Genomic DNA, 26,807 nt, shown 5'->3' with positions numbered 1-26,807 from the left:
TGATAGGCTACGTGATGATTAACGTAGCCTATCATGGCTGACTTTGCAGATCTAGCCGTGATAGGCTACGTTAATCGTCACATAGCCTATCACGGGGCGTTTTTTTTTTTAAACTTTTTATTTCGCGGCCGGACGAGGCAAGGCGCCTCCTCCCCGTCCTGAATTTCGGCCGGGCGAGGCGGGAAGCCTTCCCCCCCAGCCTGAATTTCGGCCGGGCGAAGCGGGAAGCCTCCCCCCCCTGCCTGAACTTCGGGGGGAGCAGCGAAGCGCCTCCCCCCACCGCGAAGCAAGCTGCGAGACCAGGTAAGTGGCTTTCGTGCACTCCTAGTAATATATGGCTGTGAGAGCTGGACTATAAGGAAGACTGAGCGCCGAAGAATTGATGCTTTCGAACTGTGGTGCTGGAGAAGACTCTTACGAGTCCCCTGGACTGCAAGGAGGTCAAATCAGTCAATCCTAAAGGAAATCACCCCTGAGTGCTCATTGGAAGGACAGATACTGAAGCTGAAGCTCAAATATTTTGTCCACCTAATGCGAAGAGAAAACTCTCTGGAAAAGACCCTGATGCTGGGAAAGACTGAAGGCAGAAGGAGAAGGGGACAACAGAGGATGAGATGGCTAGATAGCATCACCGATGCAATGAATATGAACTTGAGCACGCTCCGGGAGAGAGCGCAGGACAGGAAGGCCTGGCGTGCTATGGTCCATGGGGTCACAAAGAGTCGGACATGACTGAACAACTGAACAACAACAACTGTGTTCATTAACCACTTTCTGTGAGATGGTTAGTGGGCTCTACCATTACTTAGTGTGATGTCTGAACAGCCTCTGTGGTTAACTGACAGCTGCCATAGCATTCTGCAGCAAGAGAGGCCAAAGGAGTGCCTGCCAAGCACCAAAATGGCCAGCAGGACGAACCACCAAAATAGCCAACAGTGCAAAGGCCACTGGGATTAATGGCCCCCCATCCAGAGTACTGCTGCTTCCTGCAGGAGGGAGGGTGGTTAGAGAATGGTAAGCCTCCATTAGTTGCAGAACATGGTTACCTGCACATGCAGAAGTAACACTCACAGTGGTTAGCGGTAACCACCATAAAAAAAAAAGGTAAAGGTGTCCCCAGCCAGTCGTGTCCGACTCTAGGGTGTGGTGCTCATCTCCATTTCTAAGCCGAAGAGCCAGCACTGTCCGAAGATACTTCCATGGTCATGTGGCTGGCATGACTGAACACCGAGGTGCACGGAACGCTGTTACCTTTCCCGCCGAAGCGGTACCTTTCTATCTACTTTCAATTTCTTGCTTTCGAACTGCTAGGTTGGCAGAAGCTGGGACTGAAGACAGGAGCTCACTCGGTCACGCAGCACTCGGGTCTCGAACTGCTGTCCTGCTGACCTTCCGGTCTGCAATTCAGCGTCTTAACCACTAAGCCACCATAACCACCCTTCCCCACTGTGTGTCTGAACAGAGACAATGTTTATTGTGAGCTGCTTTGGGCACAGTCCACTCTAGAAAACTGACATACAAATTAAGCTAAACAACTCAAAGAGGAGGAGAAATGGTTCTTTTTTCACAGAGGGCCCAACTCAGATAGCAGATTATTTTTGTGATAGAGGGATAGCCTTGCTCTAGCTCTCCACCTATTTATACTGAATGTATAAATAGGGATTTGATCCAATCAAAGGAGAATTTATTGACTAATTGGCTTATTAGGTGCATGCCTGATCTCTCTCCTCTCAGTGGTGCTAGAGAGGAAGCTATTGTGTAATGGCAATTCTTGGAGTGGGGAGAGAAGGCAGTGGAGTGGGGGATATAAATTCTATCTCCACAAAAGCATACTTGGAGGATGATTTTTTTTTCCTCAAGAGAGAAAGGCAACACACATTCAAACAGGCCTCAGAAATGTTATGCTCGTGTATTGTGGAAATAGTTTTTATGATGCCCCCTGCCTGTGGGAAGGATTAGTTTCTTCACTGCTTCAGCCTCACACCGGGGAGGGAGGAATCTGTCAGTTTTGCTTTCTCCCACATTTGAATGGGGAGATCTCAACTTCTTTCTTATCCCAAATATGAAGAAATTTGCAACTTTGGGTATATTCTGAACAAAAATGCACTGAAACAAAATTATCACCCATCCCTATCTCACACATCTAAGTTGTGCAACCCCTTCTCTGCAGTCATTACATCAGATATTGGTATCTTCTTGCATGTCTTTTATGAAGAGTTTGCTATTTTGCCAACAGTCAAGTCAACAATTTCAGATTTGCATTTCTTTGTTATGCTAGGATAGACCATGTAATAAATGGCATATTGTCAAAACAAACAGCATGGAGAAGGATGGTTTCTTTTACTAATGTGAACTAATGTTGACTACATAGTTATCTACATAGACTGTATTAAGTTGCTGCAGTGCTGCTAAGACAAAGGGGAAACCATTTTTAACAGCTCCTGTGATCTTGAACTTGGGTACAGCAGAAGGATAAAGTGCTTCTCAAGAGGAAAATGTAGGGTTTTCTCTTTTTTAAGTGTCTAATTCTGCTGGTCATTAGGGTACTCAAGGGGTTAATGTAACCACAAATCACTTCCCTCATGTACAATGGAGCATCCTAATGATTCTTTTGCTGTTCCTTACCTGTAACAGGAGACATATTACAAAATTTACTGGGACAGTGAAGGAGAATGAATACATTCACTGATCCCTCTGAACAGTACTGCTAAATGTCTTTAAAATGTACCTTGAGCATAATCGAGAATGGAAGCTGAAACTTCAAATGACTAATCTTAAAGTGGAATCTCCATTGACTTCAAGAAAGTGAGCTCTGGAAACCTTGAGCATTTTAAAATGTTTCTTAGATGAGCTTGCAGGTGATTAGCAGAGAATCTGTCTGGAGCAGCAGGGAGAGGGAGATGCTTAACCCATTTTCCTTGGAAATATTTCCAATCAAAATCTGGCCCCTGAGGGCAAGATAAATGTGGCTATCTATCTATCAATCCATCCATCCATCCATCAATCAATCAATCATCTATCATCTATCGGTATGCCATGATGGGCCCTGAGCAAGAGCTAAGGAGAGGGGAGTTTAATCCTTTCCCCATGATCCTGATTCCCCCCACCTATTATTTAATTTGCATTGAATGAAAGTTCCCATTGGCATGAATGTATCTCTGCTCACTTTAAAGTTTTACAGATAGGGTGCCTTTATGTGGATTGGGATCATGGCAAATAGACAGTAGGGCTAACCTCTTGTACTGTTCTGTCGATGAATGTCACCCTCTGAAGCTGCTGTTTGGTAGGAAAAATATATATGCGCAAATATGCTTTTCCTATAGTGGAAAATAGCAGAAGGGGCTGGGGTGTGTGTGTGTGGGGGAGATTTCCTCCAAGAAGTGACACAGGATAAAGGGTTTAGTCCCATTTCCCACCTACACCCTTTGGTGGCTGCTTTGTGTACACGTCCCCCCCCATTTTTTATTGTGAGTTTTAACAAAACAAAAGAAACCAAAAACTTAACAAAACCAAAAAAAGAGAGAGAACAAAATAAAAAAATGTAACACATGGTCAATGTAAATGGATTTTGCATGCCCTTTTGGTTGCTAAAAGACTGATATTAGGATATTGGAAGGATAAAAGCCCACTGCCTATAACGCAGTGGACTGAAGACCTAACAACACGAGCAACATTTGAAAGAGTGGTATATAGGCGTAACTTGCAGATGGACTTACGTATATGTGGATATGTGTAACCTATTTTTCCCCCTTCCCCCTTTCTTTCTTGAATATTGTAATATTTGAAACTGAATGTTGTATACATGTTTGAAGTGAGAAGAGATACATAGTTTTGTCCCTCAATCTTTAAAATGTGGCTGCTTGTAGATTCAGTTCAACCACACATTTTAAGCTGTTCTTTTTGGCCATTACAACAAGCTTCAAGCTTGGTTCCCAGAAACCGAAAAATCCTATGGCCATCTAGGCACTGTCCAGCAGCCTTAGGATTGCTCCCTCCAAGGGGAGTTTTATAAAATTATATGGAGTAGAAAAAGTGCAGTGGTGCAATTAATAAATAAGCCCCACTGAGTTCAGTCAGTGTGACTTTTCCAGGTAATGTGTATTACAATTTGCAGCCAAAGAGATGTTTAACTTTTCTTTCTTCCTGTAACGGAAGCCTCAGGTCAGTGGCAGATTCAGGACAGAGAAAAGTAGTTTTGCACCTCCAAAAACCCCTACACCAGAGATTAGGGATAGTGTCCTCCTAATTGTCACCTTAAACATTTTCTCATTTGGATCTCTAATGCTGACAGGGTTTTTTGTTTGTTTGGCCTTTTGTTTTAGTTTCTGAGAAAAGGAAATTTTATACATGCTAGCACAAAAACTACTGGACCAAACTGTCTGAAATTTGGCAGGTTCACTCACCTCCATAGGGGCTGCCCGTTGCCCAAATTTCACACACTTCTGTGGAAGCAGGAAGAATTATAGCTCTTTGCTTTGACAGATTGCCTTGAAAAAAGCAAATTTTGCCTGCACCTAGCACAAAAACTCCAGCACCAAACTGACTGACATTTGGCAGGTTCAGTCACCTCCACTGGAGCTCACAGCTCCCCAAATTTCATGTATTTATTATAAAAACTGAAAAAAAATTATGGCCACTTCTGTTTTCCAATACAAGTCAATGGGAAAATGTAAAATCCAAATAATTCAGATACCCAAATCTTGATTTGGATCCAATTCCAAATTGTCCAAATTGGTCCAAAGTGAATCGGTGATTCAGAAGATCCGAATCGGCCTCCAAAGTGAATTGGAGGGGGGGGGTCCATGCACAGCCCTAGAATTGACTCTGTGAGCATAATCAGGATAAAGCTATGTACTTTTCAGTTTCATAGCATTGAATGGGAGAGAGGTAAGAATGTGTTTAAATGATTGAATTCCCACTGATTTTAATAAATGTGCTTAAATGTAGCTGGATTGTGTCCTTTGTGTATACATTTATCAAATTAAAGTGGAACAGCAAATACTCATAGATTAAACACAAAAGTATCTATAGGTGTTAACCAGGAAAATGTCATGCTAATTAATATGGGAAGATACTTCAAACAGCATTTCTGTGGCTGATAGTGGCAAGTGTAGTGTCAAAAGTTCTAAAATTAGGCTGTATGATTAAATACGTAATCCAGAAATGAATTTTGAGCTGCTAAAGGATTTATCCCTGGCCTCTTTGTTTGATAGTGAGGGGGAGGGGGGGGGCAAGAGGAATAACCTTTTAAATGTGTGAAATAAGCTTCCCAAAAGAGATGCAGGTCATTTTCTGTGGTATCATGTCAAAAAACAGGATAAAACAGAGATGAGGGAGGGGTTGAGGAGGCTAGAAGAAATATGGAGTAGGGGAAAAATGGCCAGAAAAAATAATGACAGAGAGAGCTAAAGTAGAAAGTCTGAAGATGAATTTCCTCAGACATGGAGGTATGCTACCTAAGATTTGATATGATCAATTTCCTTGGCATACAGAAAAAAAGCATGGACAGTCCACATGGAGAAAACTGAGAGGAAGGATGTGCTGGGGGCGGGCGGTGTTGCAGGGCCATGTGGGGTAGCTCCCTTGCCACTGACACTCTCAGCATCCCTGCCCCTGCCCTCTATGCATCCGGAATGTGATGGAAGGGGCTATATATGTAGAACTCCATGGAAGGAAGAACTCCCATCAGCCTCACATGGAAGAGCTCTATATACTGACATTGGTACATGCATACAGACCCTTCTGATGTATTCTGAATTTACAGAGGGCAGAGTAGGCACACTTTGTTTTAAAGCAAAATCACACTCCCCTGGGGCTTCCAGGAGCATGATTTTCCATTAAAACTAGGCATGCACTGCCTGCATACCTTGTTTTAAAGTGAAAGTGAAAGTGCAGCTTTTTTGCCACCGCTGCATTTGCCACTGATGCACTGAGTAGGGGTGCACGAAAGTCACTTACCTGGTCTCGCAGCTTGTTTTGCGGTGGGGGGGAGGTGCTTCGCTGCTCCCCCTGAAGTTCAGGCCAGGGGGGGAGGCTTCCCTCCACGCCCAGCCGAAATTCAGGCCGGGGGGGAGGCTTCCCGCCTCGCCCGGCCGAAATTCAGGCCGGGGAGAAGGGCCCCGTCTCCCTGGCCGCGACCTTCAAAAGAAAACAAAAAACAAAAAAAACGCCCCTGTGATAGGCTACGTAACGATTAACGTAGCCTATCACGGCTAGATCTGCAAAGTCAGCCGTGGTAGGCTACATTAATCGTCACGTAGCCTATCACGGGTGACTTTGGAAAAAAAAAAAAGCACGTACGTAAATGGCGGCCCCCATAGGGAGCCACCATTCGTGTTCCTTATTTGGTCGCTGTAGTCTACGTAAATCTTTACGTAGACTACGGCGAAAATAAGGGCAACGCTATTTGCGTTGTCCTTATTTTCGCTGTAGTCTACGTAAATCTTTACGTAGACTACAGGGACCAAATAAGGAATGCGAATGGCGGCTCCCTATGGGGGCCGCCATTAGCCGTACGCACTTTTTTTTTTTTTTAAAGTCACCCGTGATAGGCTATGTGACGATTAACGTAGCCTATCACGGCTGACTTTTGCAAATCTAGCCGTGATAGGCTACGTTAATTGTTACGTAGCCTATCACAGGGGCATTTTTTTTTTTTAACTTTGCTTGTAATGGCGGCGGCGGCAGCCGGTCAAAAGACCGGCTGTCGCCCCCGCCCCTGACGAAGACCTGCTGAACCGCCGCCAGGACCTGCCGCCAGGAGGGACATTCGTGAAAGGTAAGTCCCATCCCGGGGGGGGCGGGGGGCGGGGGGGCGGAGAAGTTCTCCCCGAACAACCTTCGGAGGACCGAATGCATTGGCGCTCGGCCCCCCGAAGTTTCGGGGAGAAATTCTCCCCCATCCCTAGCACTGAGGTGGCAATTTTGACAATGGGGGGGTATGGCCCTTGATGGGTTCTGGGGGTTGGAAATTGACCCTCAGACCCTCTGAAGCTGTCCACCCATGGTGTAGATAATGCTAACCTGGAAGTACCAATGGTATAAGGCAGTGTTATGTGTTCATACAACATATAGAGGGGTTGTATGACACTCCTCCCTGCCAGTAAAGAGTAAATCCTCTGTAAGGGAGAGAGAATGTGAAGGAAGAACGGAATAGGCCAACCCACATTATATTTCTTCTTCTTATAAGAACATACGAACAGGCATGCTGGATCAGACCAAGGGTCAACTAGTCCAGCATTCTGTTCACACAGTGGCCAACCAGTTGCTCACAGAGAACCCACAAGCACGACATGAGTACAACACCATCTTCCTGCCTGTGTTCTCCAGCAACTGCTGCACAATAGGCATACTGCCTCTGATACTGGAAGGAGCATGTAGCCATCAGGAGTAGCAGACATTGATAGCCTTCTCCTCCATGAAGCTGTCCAATTTAGGGATGTATGGAAGTCACTTACCTTTTCGAAGAGTGACATTCGCAGTGGGGGGGAGGCGCTCCGTCCCTCCCCCTGAAATTCTCTCTGACCGGCTCCGTTCCACGGAGATATATTTACGTAGGCTAAAACGGCAAAACAAACAGGGAACGCAAATGGTGGCCGCCAGTGATTGTGTAGAATCCGGCCCCCTGGAATGCATGGCGGAATGGCCTCCTGCCTCCCCGGCCCCCCTGTGGAATCCCCTGGGATGGAACTTACCTGGGGCGGATGCAGCGGATGCGGCGGCGGCAGCTCCGGCGGCAGCAGTAGCTGGTCTTCTGGCCGCCTGCAGCCGGGCTGCTGCGGCCGCCATTGCCGTCCTTGCAGCTGTGATAGGCTATGTAAAAATTTACGTAGCCTATCACGGCTAACCCCCCCCCCAACCCAGCGTATGCAAATGGTGGCGGCTATGGCGGCTGCCATTTGCATTCCCTATTTTTCGCCATTCTAGCCTACGTAAATATTTACGTAGGCTAAAACGGCAAAAAAAACAGGGAACACAAATGGCGGCCACCGTAGCCGCCGCCATTTACGTTGGCTGGTTGTTGTTTTTTTGCCATGATAGGCTACATAAATACTTATGTAGCCTATCACAACAAAATACAGGGACGCAAATGGTGGCAGCTACAGCAGCCACCATTTGCGTCCCTGCAGTCTGCCCAGCAGCCGGATGTCCAGCTGTGGTAGGGATGACAGAGAATTCCGCCATGGATTCCAGTGAGGCTGGATAATGGCCAAAAAAAAAAAAAAAGGAACACAAATGGTGTAGTGGCTGCCATTTGTGTTCCTTTTTTTTTTTTGCCGTAATAGCCTGCATAAATACTTACGTAGCCTATCACGGCTATAATGAGGAAGCAAATGGCAGCCGCAGACGTGGCCGCCATTCACAAGTCAGCGCGGACGGCAGCAGGTAAGTGCTCCGTTTCGCGCGCCTCTCGTGGGGTGGGGGGTGGGGGGTGTTCCACCATGGATTTTGGGGGGCCAAATGCACTGGCATTCAGCCTCACCGAAATCCGTGGTGTCCGAAATTCTCTGACATCCCTAGTACAATTTCCTTTCAGAACCATCCACATTGGTGGCCATCACTACTGTTTTTGTCAAAAGTAGGGATGGGAGACTCTCCAAAGCTCTTATTTATTTTAGGGATGTACAAAATGACTTACCTACTTTGTTTCATACATCTGTGGTGGTGGGGGCACTCCATCCCTCCCCCCGAAATCCTCGACAGCTCGCTCCACTCTGCGGCGACTCTGCGGAGCCGTTGGCCGAGGCAGCCCTTAGCGACATCCGGCCGCTGCTGGGCTGCGCAAGAATACAAATACAAAGTATTTACATAGCCTATCACGGCTAAAATGGTGAAGCGAACGGTGGCCGCAGACGTGGCCGCCATTTGCAGAGCACCACGAACAGCAGCAGGTGAGTGCTCCATTTTGCATGCCTTTCGTGGGTTGGGGGGGTGGGGAGGTTCATTCTGCCATGGGTTTCGGGGGGCCGAATGCACTGGCATTTGGCCTCACCGAGATCCATGTCAGAAGTCTCCGCCATCCCTAGTTTATTTACTTATGTGCTCCCCATAACTAGGGTTCCACAGGTGGTGTACATGACTAAATGCAATACAAAAATGATTAAACACAATATGAACAATACAAGTACAAAATAAAACACATCACAGTGAAGATGAAGCAAAACATTAAACACAGGCCTTAAAGCTTTAAAAGCTAAAATCTCATAATCCATTACAATATTCTGAAAGGGCCCTAAAAAGCCTTGGGGAGTAAAGAATATGTAGGAGGCACCAGGTGAAGAGGTCTGTAAAGAGGTCATTCTGCAACTGTGTGCTATCACAGGGATAGCCCTTTTCTGCCCTGGGGTTTTCCCGAGATTTCCAGAAAATTAAACTGGGCAAATGTGAGGGTTTAGAAGGAAGTTAGCCCCCATCAGCCTACCTTCCTTTCCCCAACACCCACTTCCTACTCTTTGCTTAGCTTGGTAAGTTCAAAGGTGATAGAGCAGCAGCAAAGCCAGTCAGGGTGAAGAGAGGAGGGAGGGTATTTACATTGCCCCAACATGCTGGCTAACAGTATGGTAGGACACGGGGACTATGGAAGCTCTAGTTCTCCCAAGGGAACTTGTAATTTCACTAGGCCTTGAGAACTAGTCTCTTGCACTCCATTATGCTGTTAGTCAATGTGATAGGATGATGGAGAGGAGGGAATAATCTCCTTGGTCCTCTCCATATGGCTTTGTTGCTGGTCATGTTAAGGGAAGTCAAGCAAAGAGGGGCAACAGAATGGTTGTGGGAAAACTGGACCATTGAGTCCAACTCCTCTGGTCAGTGCAGAAATCCAGTTTAAAGCATCCCTGACAAATGACTGTCCAGTCTCCACTTGAATACCTCCAGCAACAAAGAGCCCACCACCTCCAAAAAAAGTTGGTTCCATTTTCTGACTGCTCTGACTGCTGGGAAGTTTTTCCTGATGCTCAATGGAAATCTGCTTTCCAGTAACTTAAGCCAGTTATTTTTAGGGCTGTGCATAGACCCCCACTCTGCTTGGGATGCCACTTCAGATCCTCCATAGTAACCCCTGTTCTCCGCGGACTGATTTGGACCCCCTCCACATCTACTTGGATCGGAATCTGAAGTGAGATTCAGATATCTGGATCACCCATTTTTGGAACTTTCCCATAGGGATGTACGAAAGTCCCCTTACCTGGCTCCGCCAGGTTCCGCTGGGGAGGGGAGGCGCTCTGTCCCTCCCCCCAGAATCCTCCCCCCCGGAATACTGGCTGGCCGGCTCCACTCCATGGGGATTCCGCGGAGCCGCCGGCCAGCTCCGCCACCAGCCAGACATCTGGCCGCTGGCTAGCAGGGACGCAAATGGCGTCGGCCGTAGCCGCCTCCTTTTGCATCCCTGTAGTCAGCTGTGATAGGCTGTGTAAAGACTTACGTAGCCTATCACGTCTGGCTTAAAAAAAAAAAAGCGCATACGCAAATGGCGGCGGCTATGGCCTCCGCCATTTGCGTTCCTTATTTTTGGCCATCTTAGTCTATGTAAATATTTACATAGACTAAGACAGCAAAAATAAGGGGGAACGCAAATAGTGTCCGCTACGCTATTTGCGTTCCCCTTATTTTCGCCGTAGTCTACGTAAAAGTTTACGTAGACTAGACGTACCAAAATAAGGAACGCAAATGGCGGCGCCCATGGGCGCCACCATTTCCATACGCGCGGGGTACGTGGGTACGTGATGGGGTTTGTTTGTTTGTTTGTTTTTACTCAGCCGTGATAGGCTACGTAAACATTTACGTAGCCTATCACGATATTTTTTTAAAATCTAGCCATGGTAGGCTACGTAAATCATTACATAGCCTATCACGTTTTTTTGGTTGTTTTTTTTTTACTGGAAATGGTGGCGGCGGCCAAAATTCAGGCCAGAGGGGAGGCGCCCCATCCCTCCCCGCCGAAATTCAGGCCGGGGGGGAGCGCCCCGTCTCCCCGGCCGCAAAATAAAAAAGTAAATTGAAAAAAAAAGTGATAGGCTACGTAATGATTTACATAGCCTATCACGGCTAGATTTTCAAAGTCAGCCATGATAGGCTACGTAAATCTTTACGTAGCCTATCATGGCTGACTTTGGAAAAAAAAAAAACGCGTTGCCCTTATTTTTGCCGTAGTCTACGTAAATCTTTACGTAGACTACCCCTGCCCAAATAAGAAATGCAAATGGCGGCGCTCATGGACACTGCCATTTGCGTACACACTTTTTTTTTTTCAAAGTCAGCTGTGATAGGCTACGTAAAGATTTATGTAGCCTATCATGGCTGACTTTGAAAATCTAGCCGTGATAGGCTACGTAAATCGTTACGTAGCCTATCACGTTGTTTGTGGTTTTTTTAACTTTATGGGGAAATGGCGGCGGCGGCAGCTGGTTGGAAGACCGGCCGCCACCCCCACCCCCGCCAAAATGCCGCTGAAACGCCGCCGGGACCTGCCGCTGAGAGGGACATTCGACAGAGGTAAGTCCCATCCCGGGCGGGAGGGGTGTCGGAGAATTTCACCACCAATTTCGGGGGGCCAAATGCATTGGCATTCGGCCTCCCAGAGATTCGTGGAGAAATTCTCCGCCATCCCTAACCATACCCCAACCTTCTCCCAAAGAAACAGCTCCTCCTCCACCACTCTCTCTGATTGGAGACTGCTGGCATACCTACAGCCTGAGAGTGCCCATTTGCCAAAGCACACTTGGTCCTCCTCCTCTCCTTGCCTTTCCATCTCCCCCTGCCTGCCTCCCACATCTGCTTGCCTTCCCCCTCCCTCCTTCTCCTTCTCCTGTCCTCGTGAGCTTTCAAAAGTTGATTTGGGGACAGCCTGTCTGGCCTACTCAGGCATAAGAAGAGCTCCGAATATACGAGCCAGAGGAAGCACTTTGTGGAGGAGGTCCTTCGCCTCAAGGCTCCTTGGTGCTGCTCTGATCTGCTTTGTATCACAAGGAGTCTCCTTAGAATCAGCCCACTTTGCCTCATTATTTGGGCTTCGTAACGAGGCAGTGCACATTCCTAGTTATTTTATTTCCCACAGTCTTGGATGACAGAGAACAGGTTGTGACCACTGAGTTCATCTCCAGCTCAGATTTTGATTCAAACCAGTGAGGAATTTGGGAGTTGTAAAACTTACCTCTTGTTTTGAGGTAAGGGCCCCAGAGAAGTTCTTTCCTGGACCATGCTCAGGAGAACCTCTCCAAGATCTCTAAATAAAATATCACCATAGTGGTCAAAAATGACAGTTTTGGAAGCTATGGATGGATCTTTGCAGTGGATGCTTCTGCTTCCAGACAGAGGGCTCATAGTCTTGCTGATCAAAAGACATTGTACAGCTATTCCAGGTTTTCTTCCACTGTGGTGAAGAAAAAGAAGGAAGTAGTGCTGGGGAAAATACAGGGAAGTTACAAAAGGAAGGTGTCATCATTTGGACCCCCTGTAATGTTCCATGAATGAGGCAGGTTGACCACACAATAAAAACCTCATCTGAGCATTGTTCTTGTTTGAGAAAAGTTTGGCATGGCACTCCTAAGAACAGAAGATTAAAAAAAAATGCTTTGGAAATGGATAAAGTGGTTTGCTATGGCAGCATCATGCAGAAGTGTAAAATAGAGGAACAAATTCAAGCATATGGACATCAAAAAGGGAAAGGACTGATTTCATGCCAATATCCAAACACTTCTCACATTGTTGTTGTTAAGATACTCCTCTACCTTCATAGCTTTCTACTGATTTTGACACGAATTTAATATGCAAATCTGAGGTCACCTATTTCTCCTAGATGTTAATAAACTGGCAGTCTGTAATCCAACCTCTCCGAAAGCTAATCATTAGAAAAGAATGTCACTCTAACATTACAGCCATATTTTTAAAGCAAGATCAAAAGCTTATTCAGTTTGGTTTGATGACCTCCCTAGTACAGCGAGAGCTTCCAAATGATTGCCTTCTAGACAATTCTTATAGAGAACTGCTGACACATTGTCCTCATGGAGAAGAAACCTGCAGTTGGTCCTTGTAGCTAACAAAACCTTTTAAGCTCCTACCAGCAATTCCATGCAGAAGAAATGATTAAGGAAATGCCACCTCCAGGCATGAGAAGAAGAAAAAAAACCTTTGCACAATAAACCAGATGGGATAAAATTAGACTGTGTTATCAAGTCTGAAAAGCTAAACGTTAATGCTGTAATTGCAGCCTAGAAGACTGCTATATGGAGCACTGATAAAGTTGCTTTGAATTAGAGATGGTTATGGATTAAAATACAAATTGCTATCCTGCATGTGAAAGTACAAAACGTTAGCATTTATTTCTCTTCAGAAACACAGTTTCAGTAAAATGGTGACTGGTGAAATCTCCCTCAGACAAAATACTTCACCAGGTGCACACGGCACTTCCACACTGGCTGAAACTGGCTGGAGTTCTTACACAGACTTCCAAGAAGATCTCATAGGACTGGAGACATGGTTAGGGGTTGAAACAAAGATTTCAAAGTCATCAGCATAAAGGCTTAGAACAGACCCAACAGTATGTAATGTGAGAACTGTGCTCCCCAACGTTAAGGCTGATATGATTTGTCCCGTGCCCCCTATTGGGGAATGAAGATGCGAGAGGACTCGCCAGGTGCACCCATGTGATGGGTGTTGGGCCAGTGGGGCAGGCAGATCACCAGCCTTGTAAGCTAACTATGCCCCACTCCAGGCCTCTCCCTCCTTCAGTGTAGCAACCCTCTTGCCCTCCCAGTGCCACAGTAAGGGATTGTCCAGCTGTCTATGAGGGGGCTGAGTAGGGCCTTTGGGGGAGTCTCCTGATTGGAGTCATCTTTTTTTTAACCTGTTCCTTATTGCTCCAACTGTCAGGGGCTTTGTGTGTGGTTTGGCTAATCAGTGTGGTTCCTTGGGCACAATCTGGCACATAGTACAGTCACGCAAGCACCTGAGTAACTTTGCTTTGGTGAGCACCCTGAGGCATCTGAGGGTAGGGCAGCCTGCATCTCATTGCCAGACTCTTGAGGGGACGTGGGAGTAGGGATGGGTAAAAAATTCACGTCAGTTCATTTTTGAGCAGAATGTATCCAATTCACAAGGCCTGGAACCAAACACAATCTCCCGTCTGTACATTTTCAAGCTTGCAATGTGGTTTGTGCAACACTGTCCCCCCCAGCACCCCGCCCTGCACACCTGAAAAATGAAAAATGCATATATTTTTTTAAAAATTATCAACAGGAAAAAAATGTGTACATTTCAAAAATGCGCACAACTGATGCGCACACAAAACGTTCAGGAACATACACACGAATTTTCATGCAAAAGGGTGAAGAACTTCATATTCTGATACAGTAGGTATGGCGGTGGCAGCGTCCAGTTGGGGGCATGAGCTTGGCAGATTACCACCAGCTCAGCCCCTGGACTGAAGTCTGCAGACTGCCATGCTTGCCTGACTCGGCACATGCCAAATCGGCTAGCGCAGCAGACCCTGCTGCTCCGCCGAGCCGCCATTCTGTGCAAAATGATGGTTCGGCCTTTTCCATAAAGGTCAATTTTATGAAATGGTGGCCTTTGTGGAAAAGGTTGAGCCACCATTTTGCTCAGAATGGAGGCTTGGCAGAGAAGCCAGATGTCCGGCAAGCAGCACATGGTGTGGACATGGTTTGCCCATCCCTATGATATGGCAGGAGTTGGAATGGGCTTTGAGGTGGATATTGGAGAGCCTTGGTGAGCTCAGCTTTTGCTGAATTGCACATCCCTGTGTAGGAGGAGGCTACTCTTGGACCCTGGTAGCTTTGCACCAATTAACGCTGGCTGGCCAGTGGAGGTGGAGCTCTCGGACTCTTTATGGCAAGCAGGCCATGGAAGGCAAAGACCTCATAGACAACCAATCCGCTGCCTAGAGACAGGTACCTAGTAGGTGGTTGCTGGGCCTTTCCAGTGGCCTTACTGAGGGAATAGGTGCCAGCACTTGGCCCTAGTTGTTCTAGTTGCTGAAATTAGTAATAGAGTATTTTGGCTACTCGGCAGTACTGAAATTTAATGAATAAATAATACAAATGATAATAAAGTTCTGACCCTTTTGCCCTCGGCTGGAGAAACTGACCCTCCAGTGGTTGTTGGACTCCACTGCCATCAGCCCCATCCAGCCTGGCCGACGATTCCTTAGCCCTGCTTTATTGCAAACATATGATCTTGTGTCTTCCTTCTGGGGTGAGAGCAAAGCAGGGCTATTGCACTACTCAGGGTAGTGGAAATTAAGAGAAAAAATCATTGAGAATTACAGAGAAGAAAGTGGGCAAAATAAGAAGAAGCAATAGTGTTACAGTATCTTAGAAACTCAAGGAAGAATAATCAAACAGGCACTATTAAATGCAGCAGCAAGTAAAAACAAAAAGCACTTATATTTTTTTTATATTGTAGGATGAAATGGGTGAACATCAGAATGGAGGGAATCAAGAGGGAAGAGAGCTATGAAATGAAATGAGCAGGTATACATCACATCTTCAAGATGTTTGGCAATGAAGGTAAGTGATGGATGGTAGCTAGACAGGAAGCCTAGGAACACACACACACACACACACACACAATTTAAAAAATGAGGGAAATATGAGCACAGTAGAAAACAAAAGGGGAAGAATCAGAGGACAGATGTAATAAAAGACTGACATGAGTTACCATTTCCTGCATGCAGTACCACTTTTTAGGACTCATTTGCAGATCACACTTTTCTTGTCAGGAGGATTATTCTTTTGGTATTCCAATGAACCTCTGTTGTATGAATCTGATTGTACAATCACATTCTTGAGGAGGAAACACTAGTTTAAAGATCTTTTCCCATTTCTATTCCTATGCTAATTTTTATTCATGGGAATGTTGGTGGGTATGGGGACTTATTGTCCTGACCCCACACATGCAGCATGTTGGCATATGAATCACACCACAGGATTGATGCCCTGAGAGGCATAAATGTATCATGTGTAGGGATGTCAGAGAATTTCGCCATGAATCTCGGGGAGGCCGAATGCCAGTGCATTCGGCCCCTCGAAATCGGTGGTGAAACGGTCTGCCCCCCCCGGGATGGGACTTACCTTGGGCAGATCTTCCTGGCGGCGGTGGCTCCGGGGGCGGTTCGGCGGCGGCGGCCAGTCTTCCGACCGGCTGCCGCCGCCACCATTTCCAGTTAAAACAAAAACAAAAAACAAAACAAAGTGATAGGCTATGTAAAGATTTACGTAGCCTATCACGGCTAGATTTTTTAAAAACACCGTGATACGCTACGTAAATGTTTACGTAGCCTATCACGGCTGATTTAAAAGGAAAAAAAAAAGCGCATACGCAAATGGCAGCGCCCATGGGCACCGCCATTTGCATTCCGTATTTTGGCACGTCTTAGTCTACATAAACATTTACGTAGACTAAGACGGTGAAAATAAGGGGAACGCAAATAGCATAGCGTCTGTGTCTATGCTATTTGCGTTCCCCTTATTTTCACCCTCTTAGTCTACATAAATGTTTACATAGACAAAGACGTGCCAAAATAAGGAATGTAAATGGCGGCGCCCATGGGCGCCGCCATCTGCGTAAACACGTTGTTGTTTTTTCTTTTAAATCAGCCATGATAGGCTACATAAACATTTACGTAGCCTATCATGGCTGACTGCAGGGACACAAATGGTGACGGCTACGGCCACCACCATTTGTGTCCCTGCTAGCCAGCGGCCGGATGTCCGGCCGCTAGCAGAGCCAGCCGGCGGCTCCGCAGAATCCCTGCGGAGCGGAGCCGGCCGGCCAGAATTTCGGGGGGGAGGGATGGAACGCCTCCCCCCCTGGCCAGAATTTCGGGGGGAGGGACGGAGCGCCTCCCCCCCACCTCGAATCAATTTCACTAAAAGGTAAGTGACTTTCGTACATCTCTAACATGTGTAAATTGCCTTATTTCATACAACTTATAAACTATGGCTGCATAAAATATTTAAAAGCAAACATTTTCAGTGACAGAGAAGAGGCGGAACTTCCAGTTGGTCAGAAATGTTCCCCCAAACCTTCTCAAATGCTCGCTGTTCTGTGCTTTTTCTGGGCCTCTTTGCCATCCCATTGGCATTTGCTACAGCACTATTGCCAACATTCCCCAGTCCCCAAACATCATTGTGGCTAGCTACATGATCCCAGTCAACCAGGGATCATGTAGCTAATGCATCGACTTAACAATGTCACACAGCCAACCAGATTTGCCAATAAACATTGTCATGAATCTAGTTTTGACTGAGGGCAGGAAGCCTTGTCCTCACTCTAAATCTGTGTCAGGAAAGGCTCCACACTTTGCACCCTTTCACCCCTCTTCAATCTCTATCACTGAAAAATCACCAGCTTTATAAGTGCAGAGGTGCTTCTCGCAGGGACCAAACCAAACTGCTCACTTTTTTTTTTTTTTTAAAGCATTAGTACCACCTCTTTTCACCCTAGCCCTGATTTCCACTAAGTCATTTTAAACATGTACCCTCTAAAGGTAATACAGAGCCTACAATCAGTTCTACCATCTCATCAATAGGATTGTCAGGGCTCAGTCTCAAAAGCTGCCTCATTCTTCTTCTTTTAATTGTGTTACCAAGAGAATTGTTATTAAGTTCAGATGCCATGGGCAGCAATCATTTTTAAAGGAGAAAGTTCTTATTTCAAGTAGGGATGGGAGAAAAATTCATTTGGTTCCCACTTTACTATAAAGGTACCTCATTTTGAATTTTTGAACCAATACACAAACTGAAACTATCCTTCAAAATTCAAACTTCTCCAAATTTTGTAATGGTGTTCTCCGATAAAAGAATGTCTACAAAAGTGCATATATTAGAGAAATGTGCACACAAAAATGCATATAGTAGTGAAAATAACATTCAAAGTTAATTTATATGAGGAAAATTGCTTGCAACCATGTATATTAGGCAAAATGCATAAACATGCATCTATTTGGAGAAATATGCACACAAATGCATACAAATTTCCATGCAAAGTTTGGGATAAACTGAATGTAAGACTGGGAAAATGAAGAACTCCATCCCTAATTTCAACACCATAAAACTAGCTCCAAAACAACTCTATTTTAATTGAATTAGCAGTTAAGATAGATAATTTTGTTGGCATGTGCAAGTGAAATGCAATTCCCTATTGAATATGGAGGATAGGAATAACATGCAAGTCTCAGACCTGAAGATACAAATCATCTAACTTTTAGAAAATATACCTTTTCAGTTCACTGGAACTTTTACTCTTGACAGCATCCCTGCTGGCTTTCTAAAGCTGAGGAGATTTAAAGGAAATACTAGAACAAATGCTAGGATCCTGGCATTCTAGGGATGTACGAAAGTCACTTACCTTTTTGACGGGGTGATTCACAGTGGGAGGGAGGTGCGGAGCATCCTAATCTGGCTGGCCCGAAATCCTAATCTGGCTGGCTTCACTCTGCGGAGATTCCGCAAAGCCACCGGCCGGGGCCGCCTGCGGCAGGACATCCGGCTGCTGAGCAGCCTTCCGGAAAAAAAAAAAACCACGTACGCAAATGGCGGCAGCTACGGCGGCCACCATTTGTGTTCTCTTTTTTTCGCTGTTTGAGCATACATAAATATTCACGTAAGCTATTACGGCAAAAAAAAAAAAAAAAGGAACGCAAATAGTGCCCACTACGCTATTTGAGTTCCCCTTTTTTTTCACCGTAATAGCTTACGTAAATATTTACATAGCCTAAAACTTTGAAAAAAAGGGAATGCAAATGGCGGCCGCCGTAGCCACCACCATTTGCATACGCAGTGGGGGTTTCTGCTTGCTGTGATAGGCTACGTATTTACGTAGCCTATCACGGCAAAGGCAGCTACACAAATGGTGTGGTGGCTGCCATTTGAGTCTGCAGCAGCCGGTTGAGAGACCAGCTGCTGCCGCTGCCACCGGAGCTGCCGCCGCCAGAACATCCGCCCAGGTAAGCTTCATCCCGGGGGGGATTCCGTGGGGGGGCGGGGGGTGGGAGGCCGTTCCGCCATGGGTTTCGGGGGGCTGAATGCCAGTGCATTCGGCCTCACTGAAATCTGTGGCAGAATTCTCTGCCATCCCTATGGCATTCTAGGTAAAGTTGTGGGTCTTTGGCAAAACTCTACTTAATCAAAGAAAACAAATTAACAGTATGTTAAATAAGGCAAGCTTTGTATCTGTAAGTCTTTGGTTAGTGACAAGTCACCAGATGCTGAAGATCAATAGATGTTTTGCATATTTTAATTATTCTTTTGGGTTTAGATCTTAATTACTCCTATGCACTTCAGGTAGTTTTGGCAGGCAGAGTTTACCTTGAAGCTGTGAGCTTCAGTGTTGTTTCATCAATTAATACAAGATGCCAAACTGCTGATATTGTATTTGTCGCTGCCTTTCTTCCCAGCAACTCCCCCTGAATAATAAAATTTAAAAATAGGCAGGGTTTGCTGTGTGTTTTCCAGATGATTTCACATTTCACATACAACAATAGCAAAAGGCCAGGATTTATATTCATGTTCTTTATTGTTATGTTCTGCATTTATTTCTAAGAAGACAACTGAAGCAATGTAGTTCAGTGGCAATGCACATGCTTTGCTTGCTATTCTAGTTAAAGGATCAGATACCAGGTGATGTGTAAAATCCCTGCCTGAGGCCCAGTATAGTCCTGCCTGTCAAAGGAGACAATATTGGGCTCAACAGATTAATGGCCTGACCTGGTATGAGGAAGCTTCCTATATTCCTGTGATATATATATATATATATATATATATATATATATATGCATGCATGCATGCCTGGGATGAGGATGGCTCCACGGGTTTGGGCCTCACATTTTCATGAAGCCTATATCACCCAAAGTGGCATGCATGACTTCATTAATATCCTAAAAGGCCTCCTGCAAAAGGCAGGAATGTGGGCTACCTAAGCCCTTTTCTTATCTATGGAGAGCCTTAGTTGCAATATGGAGTCAGCTCAACCCATCCACCCAGCTTCCTTGGGTGAAGGAGCACCCTGGGCTTTAGCTGGTCATGTTTATATGAAACAGAATTTTTGATAGCACTTCTGATAAGACATGGAGATTGCCTTTTGGGGAGGGGGGTCTTTAACAAGGTGTTCCTCCTCCAGAGTGTGGCTTAGATCTTGAATCTTTCATTGGTTTAATTTCATTGCTGGATATTTGTCACAACGTTGGTAGAAGGACCATCATAGACATAGAAAGAGAAATAGAGGTGAGAGGACAGTAATTTGTACTGTCAGAATGAGCAGGAGTTGAACCTGGCCTGCACACTGAGGCCTCTTTAGGAGAGCCACTCCCAATTGTAGAATGGAGGAGAACACAACAATATTCTCTCACACACACACCTCGCCCTCACACACACACCCAAGTTGAACAAGATTCCATTCCAGAAAGTCTACTGGGTCCTCCTTGTTCTGTTCTGACTATAAATATTTCCAGTTGGGCCTGGGACTTTGTCCACATAAGGTCTGAAGCAGAAGTATTTATAGCCAGGCCCAGATGAAGGAAGACCTGGTCAGACAGGAGCACACAACTATGTTAAGTTTAGGGAGGAAAAAACTATTATTTTCTCCTTTGTTCTGCAATTGGGAGTGGTACACACAACCAGAGGCCTCAGTGTTCACAATTTCAAGTCTTGTGTATTCTGGCAATACCAGTTAACACTGGTGTAAAACCACCTTTGGCATTAACACCTGTAAGTGAAACTGTCCTTGACTACTAGCTCTGATAGGTGGTAACCCAATGGTAGCTATTTTGCTATTGTGTAGAGGTATTTTCCAAAGTATTTCTCTACTAGTGCCTATATACATCATCTAATAAATAATAAAATAACTGGTGCTGTTTCTTTACCAGCAGTATTTATATAAACAGGGTCTAGAATCAGGCAGTAACTCTAAATCTGGTTAAAGTTCCTGTCTTTTACAAACAACCAGAATGGTTCACAGAACAGGACATATAACAGATAGCAATTTAGAGAAGTGGTTAGCTGTCACAATGTGTAGGAACAGATCACTGGAGCAAGTAATATTTGCATGAAGGGGCAGGGGTAGACACAGGATGTACCTTCTTAGGATCTCTTCTTCCAGCCGTCTAAAAATTATCTAGCAAACTAGAAGTCTGAGATGATGATGATGATGAGCATTTCTATACCACCCCATAGCCAAAGCTCTCTGGGTGGTTTACAAAGATTAAAAAACATTAAAATACAATATACAAAGTTTTAAAACCATTGATATAAAACACACGAAGAGTATACCCTAGCTTTATAACAGTATATATATATATAACAGTATATACTAGCTTTGGGGCTTCTGAGGCGGGCCCAATTTGCTTTGGCTGATTCAGGGCCCCCTGATCCACCTCAGCCCCAAACCTAAAGTGGAATTCCGATGGCAGAATCCTGCCTCAGCCCCCCCCCCACGCCCCCACCATGCTGTGCAAACCCTTAGCTTCGTACCTGGGCCCTTGGGAAGTGCGCCCGCAGCCATCACGAGGATGGGTCAACATCATCGCCGCCACCGCCATCGCCACTGCCACCTCCACTGTTGCTGGAGTTTTGAAATGGCGACGACTCCCTGCAACAAGAACTGGCTCACGTCCAGGGCTCAGGAGCTGGTGGTGGCAGGTGGCAGTGGCGATGACGGCGATAGCTGTGGTGGCGACAGAGGAGGTGGAGGTGGCGGCAGTGACAGCAGCTGTGGAGGTGGCGGCACCAATGGTGGTGGCAGCGATGACGACAGCGACTCCTCCTGTGACAGCTCAGGTAAGGTGCCAAATCTCCATTGTGCCCCAAAGTGCCCCAGAGAGTTGCTGACCTGCTTCAGGTCACTTCATGCCTCCTCTGCTTCACCTTGGAAGGGGCCCGAAGTGACCTGAGGCAGCCCGCTTTGCCTCGCAAGGGGCCCTAAGCAGCCCTTCTAGTCCCTGTTATCAATCTGGCTGCCGTATTTTGCATGAGCTGCAGCTTCTGAAGCATCTTCAAAGGCAGCCCACGTAAAGTACATTGCAGTAATCTAACTTGGAGGTTACCAGAGCATAGACAACTAAAGCCAGATTATCCCTGTCCAGATAAGGGTGTAGCTGGGCCACCAACCAAAGTTGGTAGAAGGCACTCCATGCCACTGAGGCCACCTGAGCCTCAAGTGACAAAGATGGTTCCCGGAGGACCCCCAAGCTACGAATCTGCTCCTTCAGGGGGAGTGCGATCCCATCCAAAACAGGTTAAGCACCTTCCACCTGGTCAGGAGAACCACCCACTAACAGCATCTCAGTCTTGTCTGGATTGAGCTTCAATTTATTGGCCCTCATTCAGTCCATTGTCACAGCCAGGCATCGGTCTGGCACATCCACAGCCTCACCTGAAGATGAAAAGGAGAAGCAGAGCTGCATGTCATCAGCATATAGATGACAACACACTCCCAAACTCCAAAATTATTTTGCAATTGAACAGACATTTGGATCCAATCTTAATTGCTGCAGTCTGAGTTGTGAATATAGTTATTGGCTAAACTCTCTTTTGCTATCTCCTCAAAAGAAATCAGATTATCAGTTATTAGATATTGAAGGCACAATCCTATGCATTTTTAGACAGAAAAAGTTCTACAAATCCCAGAATTCCCCAGCTAGCATGGCTTTTTTTCTGCGTAAACATGCATATGATTGTGCCCTGAACCACTGTGTATTTTCTCATGATGATTCCTATTCCCATCAGTGTGATAATATACTGAGTGGCTGAATAAACACTCTCTGGCTTTAATTACACTTGTAGTCTGTGTAGCATATACAGTAGCATTCTCTGAGCAAAACCTGAGTACACCTTTTATATAGCTTTTTTTTTTTAAGTTTATGACTTATGAGTCTTTTATTTCATCTCAGCGTTCTGCTGACTACCTATCTGACCTGGCACATTCTACGCAGATTTATACTATCTCTAGAGCCAGAAGCCAGAAGAATTATAGCCCAATAATTTTCAGACAGCAGCTTACTCTATTTAAACTCCACAGGTTTCTTTAAATTAATAGCAATTAGCTCACTCATATTTCCAGAGGACACATGGCAGCAGCTTATAATTACCTAGTACCTTACCAACATTGCTAGATGCTGTGCAGTGTACAGAAAGGGTTGTGAGTGGTAAATTATGCATCATTAGCATTCTTTAAGTTTGTATTGACTAAAGAGAATCTTTATGACTTGTTAATATCATGTCCTTTATCATCTGACCCTAGCCCTGGCCCGTTTCTTCAGAGATGAAATTAAGTGTTTGTGTGTGTGTGTAGGGAGGGGAGGATAACAATGCACCAGACAATATGAAGCAGTATTTTATCAACAACAACAAAATCCCCATAAAGCAACATGATTACGCAACATGAGGTGTGCTCCCCTTGGTCCTAAAATGCTCTCCTCATTGCCTAATGCAAATAAATTGGTGGAATTTAGTATTTACAAGGGAGATAATATGCCACAGTACATAAATCAGAATGATGCTGGGTATGGGGAGAGCTGTATAAATGGGCTGAGTCACAGGCGCACAGTAACCAGGCTTTGAAATGTATTTTACAGTAGTCTGCATATCTGTGCACCTCTCAGAATAAATCCTCTTAAATGATTGATGGGGATGGACATTCTTTCAAGATGTGAATGCTGGAAATGTGAAATCAATCAATCAATCTAGAATCAGACATCCTGCATCTGCTATCTGCATACCAGGCTTTGTTCTCCTTCAGTGCTCTGGAAATTTGCCTGGTTTTATAAAGGAGAGGTTTCGGAATGGTTCTATTTCTCTGTGCTTACTTGATGTGAAAATTGGCTTTACTCAGGTCTAAACATTTGCTTAAAGAGATTCTAGTCTAAAAGGTTAGAATGACAATATACAAGTGGGATCAATATGTTCAAAGGTGTATCATCACCTTCTAATATCAGTGTCCCTGTTCCAGCCAACCATACCCTCTTCCAGAAACTCCATTCCATCTCTCTTTCACACACACACCTTTGTATCCATCCCCCACCAACAGAAACTCAACTTTCTCTGGCTATTGAGCATGCTCAATCTTAAGTGAACTGTTGTTTTTCCAAGGTGGGTGCCTCTTAGATTCACACACACACACACACACACACAATTTGTTGTACTTCTGCAACTCTTGCAGTTCCCTAGATCATGATGATAACTCCCTCTTGCTTCTCAGTGATCCCATTTTGGCTACAATCCTGTCAACAATCAGCAACTGAGTTTGCTTTAGGAGGAGGTCGTATCGTATGTCTAGCCAAATGAATTTACAAAGAGTATCACAATAAACTAAGACCATTTCCTCTCCTCCCCCACCCCACAAATTCTGCTAAAACTAGGCTCCTTGTCTTTAACAGTTACATAGCAGGCAGGTACAGCCCTTTGCAGGAAATAAGTATACCTATTGAATTTGGTTGGTACAGATGATGAGAATTTCATTTTAGTTTTTGTCTGATAAGAATTTACTAAAATTCATAATTTTTGCACACTTTGCCTTCTGCATAATAAGTATTTTGTTGTGCATTGTCGGGGCAAATATGTGATTTGGCATTTGAGACTCAGAGTTCACCTCCACCTTGTACTCAGTTTTTTACCCAAATTAATGATCTCTGATCCTCCATCATTTGCATTCTGTGAAATGGGTGTTAGAGTGGAAAAACATGGGTTCAAAAGGAGTTTGTGTTTTGGAACTCAGCCCCCACCTCTGCCTTGTAATTTTTGGACAAATTACTTTTCTTTTAGAGTCACCAGTTTTCCTTCTGGGAAATGGGTGTTTTAGGACCAGCCATACCCAACATGGCAGCCATTTTTTAATGGGAAAGCCCCCTCTCCATGGCAGCCATTTGGTAAGAGCACCCACAACCTTCTCTCAACATTCCAAATGTGTCTTCTGGCCCAAAAAAGTTGAGGACTCCTGGACTGCACCTTGAAATAAACTAATATTAGAGTTTTCTCTCAGTGGGGGAAAAGCAACTGCCTTCGAAGTTAAACTTATGATTCCTTATTGCCGATGCTAATGGAAATACTCCAATATTTATTCTTGCATTTCTCTCATATCAGGATTTGAGATGGAATAATCTTCTGCCCAAGGAGGGCAACTCAGCCATGGTAGTCTTCCTAATGAAATATTAATCAATTTTTGCTCTAATTTATACCAGATTTCAGACTTATCCTGAGATAGCTACTGTCCTAACCAATATATCTGAGCAGCTTCATAATACCGCAGAGGATTAGGGACTGCTAATCCTCCCTTTTCAATTGGCTTCTGCATAGTTGGCAGAAAATGTTAGATAATTTTATATGGGCACATAGCATGAGGGTCAAGAAAGCATCAACTATGCAGAATCCAATTGAGAAGGGAGGATTAACAGTTCCTAATCTTCTGTGGTATTATGAAGATGCCCAGATATATTGGTCAAGACACTGGCTATCTCAGGGTAAGTCTAAAATCTAGTATAGAGAAAAAATATCAATTGATGAATATCAATGAAACAAACTTTTCCTAGGATATATAGGCAAAGCTATTGCCCATTCTATTGTGCATGGGTTAATGTATCACCAAATATCCCTACTATCCGGTGTCTCAACTTCTTCTTAAATTTTCTAGGGATTGCATTGATTATAGAATTAGTACTTCTAGATGTATCTCAGGTGCCATTTTTCAATATCTGCAATTATCAGTTTGCCATCCCTACATTTCAAAAGATCACTCATTAAGGAGTCATAAAACTGTTGGTTCCACATTGACTATAGTGCCTTGAGCACTATTGTTAGTGGAATGCTGGGATATAAAGTAAATAAATGAATATAGTAGTAAGAACAGAATTGAATGTTCCTTGGATTATCACATGCCTCCATTCTTTATCTGCTAATACCTCTTTAGTTACCCATAAAAGATGCTCATTAACAAAATAATTCATCTATAATCTAAGTATTAGTAATTGACATATAACTCTGCAGCGTTTTCTCATTATTATTTGACTACTGACATTCCTAGATATAGAAATGTCTAGGTAAGGCCTTTGCCTGAGCAAGATCCCAGCTGGCCCTGTGCTCATGCTATTGTATTGTGCTTTCCCAGTCTCCTTTCTCACCTGGCCTGGCCCTTTTCCTGTAGTGCTCTTTGTTTCTGTAGTGTATTTGCCACTGATCACACAAACTACCAAGAAGCACACATACAAAGCTACGTTCATGACTGAATACTTCTATTCTGGAACTTAGCTAAATAAAACTAGTACATACTATATAATTCAGAATAATCAGCCCCTCAAATAATCATAAGTAACATGTCAGACCAAATGATCTGCACATCCAGGAAACTATCCTGCACCAGGGCAAACTCCTCCTGTGCCTGGATACAAATGAGCTTACCTTTCCTTGGTCCAGTTCATTTTCTTCAAGGTGAATTAAGAGAACTTGAGACAGTTACTCTACAGGGAACAGTTGACCACAGACAGGGCCTGCCCTAGGATAAATAGCACCCTGGGTGAGAGGAGTACATTGGGTGGGGGGGTGTCCCCTTGGTGATCTTTGCAGTGCCACCAAGAGGGTTTATGAGGCCTGGTGCAGGTGTGATGTAGGGGACTCCCTCCAAGGACCCATGCATATGTGTAAAAAGCTGGAGGCCACACATGTGAGAATTACTGCGTGCACGGACTACATCTGAAAATTCTTGCCTGGAGCTCTTGTTTGCCCTGGGATAAAGCAGTTTGATAAATATGCTTCATTTTTTTCTTACATGGGGATAAGGGAATCGGGATCAGGTTGTGTTTCTCC

The sequence above is a fragment of the Heloderma suspectum genome, chromosome 3 (genome assembly GCF_057233095.1).
Source record: "Heloderma suspectum isolate Gila_16-S chromosome 3, 16-S_ref, whole genome shotgun sequence".
In the NCBI taxonomy this organism is placed as follows: Eukaryota; Metazoa; Chordata; class Lepidosauria; order Squamata; family Helodermatidae; genus Heloderma; species Heloderma suspectum.
Note: the sequence above shows the minus strand (reverse complement) of the source record.